Here is a 6,003-nt window from a genome sequence, read left to right on the forward strand (position 1 = left end):
TTACAATTCGAATAAAATGTTTCCTTTATTAAAATATTCACCATATAAATAATACACCCATTGAATCGATACTAATTAAAGTATAAAATGTCTATAAAAGGCAAACATTTGATTCCTTTATTAAAATATTGGCCATATACATAATATGCCCAATGAACCGATACTAATTAAAGTTTAAAAAGGATATAAAAGGGTCCTTTATTGGTCATATAAAAGCGTATCAAACACATCCTTTTATATCAAACAATAGCGAATGATATAAAAGTGATTCAATCATGATCCTTTTATTCTACTTTTATTCTACTTTATTAAAAGTAGAATAAAAGAGAAAATAATTCAACATATACAGTGGGGAAAAAAAGTATTTAGTCAGTCAGCAATAGTGCAAGTTCCACCACTTAAAAAGATGAGAGGCGTCTGTAATTTACATCATAGGTAAACCTCAACTATGGGAGACAAACTGAGAAAAAAAAATCCAGAAAATCACATTGTCTGTTTTTTTTTCATTTTATTTGCATATTATGGTGGAAAATAAGTATTTGGTCAGAAACAAGCAATCAAGATTTCTGGCTCTCACAGACCTGTAACTTCTTCTTTAAGAGTCTCCTCTTTCCTCCACTCATTACCTGTAGTAATGGCACCTGTTTAAACTTGTTATCAGTATAAAAAGACACCTGTGCACACCCTCAAACAGTCTGACTCCAAACTCCACTATGGTGAAGACCAAAGAGCTGTCAAAGGACACCAGAAACAAAATTGTAGCCCTGCACCAGGCTGGGAAGACTGAATCTGCAATAGCCAACCAGCTTGGAGTGAAGAAATCAACTGTGGGAGCAATAATTAGAAAATGGAAGACATACAAGACCACTGATAATCTCCCTCGATCTGGTGCTCCACACAAAATCCCACCCCGTGGGGTCAGAATGATCACAAGAACGGTGAGCAAAATCCCAGAACCACGCGGGGGGACCTAGTGAATGAACTGCAGAGAGCTGGGACCAATGTAACAAGGCCTACCATAAGTAACACACTACGCCACCATGGACTCAGATCCTGCAGTGCCAGACGTGTCCCACTGCTTAAGCCTGTACATGTCCGGGCCCGTCTGAAGTTTGCTAGAGAGCATTTGGATGATCCAGAGGAGTTTTGGGAGAATGTCCTATGGTCTGATGAAACCAAACTGGAACTGTTTGGTAGAAACACAACTTGTCGTGTTTGGAGGAAAAAGAATACTGAGTTGCATCCATCAAACACCATACCTACTGTAAAGCATGGTGGTGGAAACATCATGCTTTGGGGCTGTTTCTCTGCAAAGGGGCCAGGACGACTGATCCGGGTACATGAAAGAATGAATGGGGCCATGTATCGTGAGATTTTGAGTGCAAACCTCCTTCCATCAGCAAGGGCATTGAAGATGAAACGTGGCTGGGTCTTTCAACATGACAATGATCCAAAGCACACCGCCAGGGCAACGAAGGAGTGGCTTCGTAAGAAGCATTTCAAGGTCCTGGAGTGGCCTAGCCAGTGTCCAGATCTCAACCCTATAGAAAACCTTTGGAGGGAGTTGAAAGTCCGTGTTGCCAAGCGAAAAGCCAAAAACATCACTGCTCTAGAGGAGATCTGCATGGAGGAATGGGCCAACATACCAACAACAGTGTGTGGCAACCTTGTGAAGACTTACAGAAAACGTTTGACCTCTGTCATTGCCAACAAAGGATATATCACAAAGTATTGAGATGAAATTTTGTTTCTGACCAAATACTTATTTTCCACCATAATATGCAAATAAAATGAAAAAAAAAACAGACAATGTGATTTTCTGGATTTTTTTTTCTCAGTTTGTCTCCCATAGTTGAGGTCTACCTATGATGTAAATTACAGACGCCTCTCATCTTTTTAAGTGGTGGAACTTGCACTATTGCTGACTGACTAAATACTTTTTTTCCCCACTGTAAATATTTTGTCCTATAATACCTTTTTATATACAATTTGATATCAAATTGTATAAAAGTGTATCAAACACAGCCCTTTTATAACAATTTGATATCAAATTGTATAAAAGGGGCGTGTTTGATACACTTTGATAGGGGCGTGGTACCTGTCAGATTTCTTTTTGACGAGTAATACAGCCCCCTTACTACTTGGGTGATATGGTTTGGTTGTCCTCAAAAAATATTCCCATGAAGGTTGCATCTCCAAAATTCAAGCCAAGGTTTATTGGACCTTATAAGATTTTGGAAATCCTTAACCCCGTTTCTTTTCATTTGGCTCTTCCAGTTACGTTTAAGATTCATAATGTCTTTCATAAATCTTTGCTGAAAAGGTTTGTGGGGCCAGTCGTTCCCATGGCAGTGCCCCCTGACCCTGTACTGGTTAAGGGTAATTTGGAGTATGAGGTAGAGAAGATATTGGATTCTCGTCTGGCTAGACGGAGACTTCAGTACTTGGTCAAGTGGAAGGGTTATGGCCAGGAGAATAATTCTTGGGTCTCTGCTTCTGACATCCATGCCAAGAGATTGATTTGTGCCTTTCACGGGTCCATCCTGATCGGCCTGGTGGCGTGGATGAGGGTTTGGTGACCCCTCCTCAAGGGGGGGTACTGTTGTGAATTCTCTTGCTCGGAGTTCTGAGCCGAAGCTCCCGCTGCTCCCTCTGGTGGTTGCTGAGAGTAGTGGAGCTGGCCAGGTGGAAGGAAGTTCCCCACCTGATGATGATAATTGGAAACCTGGGATTACTGGCTGGGAGCATATAATTGAGCTTGCTGCTCTTGGAGGTTGCTGGTGATATCTTCAGTGTGCATTTGGAGCTCTTTTGTCCCCTGCCTGACCTGCATGGTTCAGCTAAGTGATTCTTTTGCTAATCCTTTGCATCTAATCTGGTTGTGTCTTTTTTTTGCTTTCTGTTTTGCTGCTAGGGTTCAGCGTGCTCCCTGCTGGGGGCAGCAATGGGCCCTGCTTCATATGTTGCAGCTTGTTCAGTCCCCTGTTAAGTTAGTATCTTTTTGCTTTGCTGCCAGTTTATACCAGAGTGCTGATCTAGCAGGGGTGAGATCGTGTGATCTCAGGTTTTTTGTGTATCAGTAGTGTTGGACTTTTTTGTGTGTGATTGCAGACAGTATCTTTTCTATCCTGTCCTGTCTAGACAGCTTGGGCCCCACAATTTGCTCAGTCTGTTCTCTGCCTGTGTTTGTGTCTCATCTTGTCTCACCGACAATATGTTTGGGGGCTGTCTATTCCTTTGGCAGTCTGCTCCGGGGGCAGTTTAGATTTCATCTTTCTGTCTTTAGGCTTAGTTAGTCCTCCGGCTGTGACGAGTCATCTAGGGCATCGTAGGAACGCTCCACGGCTACTGCTAGTTGTGCGGATAGGATCAGGGGTCTGCAATCTGCTTAGTTATCAACCTCTCTGGTCTTCTGGTGGCTTAGCCTGTTCCTGCCATCCTCATCAGTGACCCATTCATAACAGACGACTTCCTTGGTGCTGTACGGTGGCGGAGGGATGCCCTGGAAAGACAATTTTAGACTTTGTCCCAAAATACTGCCAAATTGTGTTTCTGAAAAACCCACCTTGGAGCTATTGAACTTTAGCTTCTCTTCTAGTTCCCTGTAATCATTTTTAAGGACCTTGCACCTCCCTCTAACTTTGTCACTGGTACTTATGTGTACCATGACTGCTGAGTTTTCCCAACTGCACCCAGAAATCTGTTTATCTCATTGCAATATGCTGAACCCGAGCACCCGGCAGACAACACACTGTTGTTTGGAATTCACAGTCTCGGCAGCAAATGACGCTGTCTGTCCGCTTAATTATAGCGTCCCTTACCATCAACATGTTTGGCCTTTGCTGCACTCCAATTTCCCTCCTTCCTACAGCAGTTGTTTTCCTGGTTGCTAGGAGAAATATCCTGCTGTAGTGATCCCAGTCCTGGGCTTGTATTCCTGATATCAGCCAAATAGGCATATTTACTAGAGTGTGCCAGATCAGGACTGAGCTCCCTGGCCACTTCTAACTGTTACCCAGCTATCTACCTCTGGAACCTGATCTTTCTCACCTCCTCCCTCCTCCAAATCATTGGCCCCAGCCAGAGCAGCTAGGTGAGCTCGAAACGCCTCTCCAGGTGTGCAATGGTCCTGAGTGTTGCAAGCTGCATATTTAGATCCATTACCTGGGCTTCCAAACATGTAACTCTTTGACAATGAGTGCAGATACTGTGAAGGAAATAATTAGCGTATTTTTTGGATTATAAGACGCACTTTTTCCCCAAAAAAATTTGGGGGGAATGGTGCGTTTTATAATGCGAATATACCTTACTGGTACCGTTGCTGCAGGCCGCAGGCTGGGATGAGGGGGTGTCCGGTGCTGCTGCGGGTGTTTCCAGTGCTGAGAGGGCTCTGCCGACGTTTTGTGAAAGGCCAGAGCCCCCGCAGTTCCATGGTTTCCTATGCGGTGGACTCTGGGAAAATGGCCGTTGGGGGGCGGCGCATGCGCAGAAGGAGATGTCAGCACCAAGATCTTGGGAGATGAGATTTCAGTGCTGAGATCTCATCTCCAAAGATCTTGGTGCTGAGATCTCCATCTTCGCATGCGCCACCCCGGCAGCCATTTTCCCAGAGTCACCATATAGGAAACCAAGGACATTTTGTGAAAGGCCAGAGCCTCCGCAGAACCGGACACCTCCACAGTACCGCCGGATATCCCCATATCACCGGACACCCGCAGCAGCACTGGACACCCACAGCGGCGCGCCGCACATCGGAACACCCCCTGATCACAGCCTGCAGTATCACCCCACTCCTGCCTCCTCCAGCAGCGACCCTGGGACCCCACTTCACTGCAGACACCACCCCCGGTAAGCAATAAGACGCATGGATTATAAGAAGCACCACCATTTAAAAAAAAAAAACAATTTCTATTATTCTCCTCAAAATTTGGGGTGCATCTTATAATCCAGAGCATTTTGTAATCCAAAAAATACGGTATTTGATCCCTTGCTGATTTTGGAAGTTTGCCCACTGACAAAAACATGAACAGTCTATATTTTTAATGGTTGGTTAATTTTAACATTGAGAGATAGAATATCAAATATAAAATCATAAAATCTAGAAAATCTCATTGTATAAATTATATAAATTTATTTGCTTTTTGCAGTGAGAAATAAGTATTTGATCCCTCTGGCAAGCAAGACTTAATACTTGGTGACAAAACCCTTGTTGACAAGCACAGCAGTCAGTCGTTTTTTGTAGTTGATGATGAGGTTTGAGCACATGTCAGGAGGAATTTTGGTCCACTCCTCTTTGCAGATCATCTCCAAATCATTAAGATTTTGAGGCTGTGGCTTGGCAACGTGAAGCTTCAACTCCCTCCACAAGTTTTCCATGGGATTAAGGTTTGGAGATTGGCTAGGCCACTCCATGACCTTAACATGCATCTTTTTTGAGCCACTCCGTTGTTGCCTTAGCTGTATGTTTTGGGTCATTGTCTTGCTGGAAGACCCAGCCACGACCCATTTTTAATGTCCTGGCGGAGGAAAGGAGGTTGTCACTCAGGATTTTACGGTACATAGCACCATCCATTCTCCCATTGATGCTGTGAAGTAGTTCTGTGCCATTAGCAGAGAAACATCCCAAAAAATGTTTCCACCTCCATGCTTGACAGTGGGATGGTGTTCTTTGGGTCATAGGTAGCATTTCTCTTCCGCCAAACACTGCGAGTTGAGTTAGTGCCAGAGAGCTAAATTTTTGTCTCATCTGACTACAGCACCTTCTCTCAATCACTCACAGAATCATCCAGGTGTTCATTGGTAAACTTCAGATGGGCCTGCACATGTGCCTTCTTGAACAGGGAGACCTTGCGGGCACTGCAGGATTTTGAACCTTCAGGCTGTGTGCACACGTTGCATTTTTTTTGCATTTTCGCGGTGTTTTTCCGCTGCGGAATCGCGGTGAAAACGCAATCCTATGGGATACCGCAATGCTGTGTTAATGCTGCAGATCTTTCCGCTGCG

The sequence above is a fragment of the Dendrobates tinctorius genome, unplaced genomic scaffold, assembly GCF_039654945.1.
Source record: "Dendrobates tinctorius isolate UK_male_01 unplaced genomic scaffold, ASM3965494v1 ptg000103l, whole genome shotgun sequence".
NCBI lineage: Eukaryota > Metazoa > Chordata > Amphibia > Anura > Dendrobatidae > Dendrobates > Dendrobates tinctorius.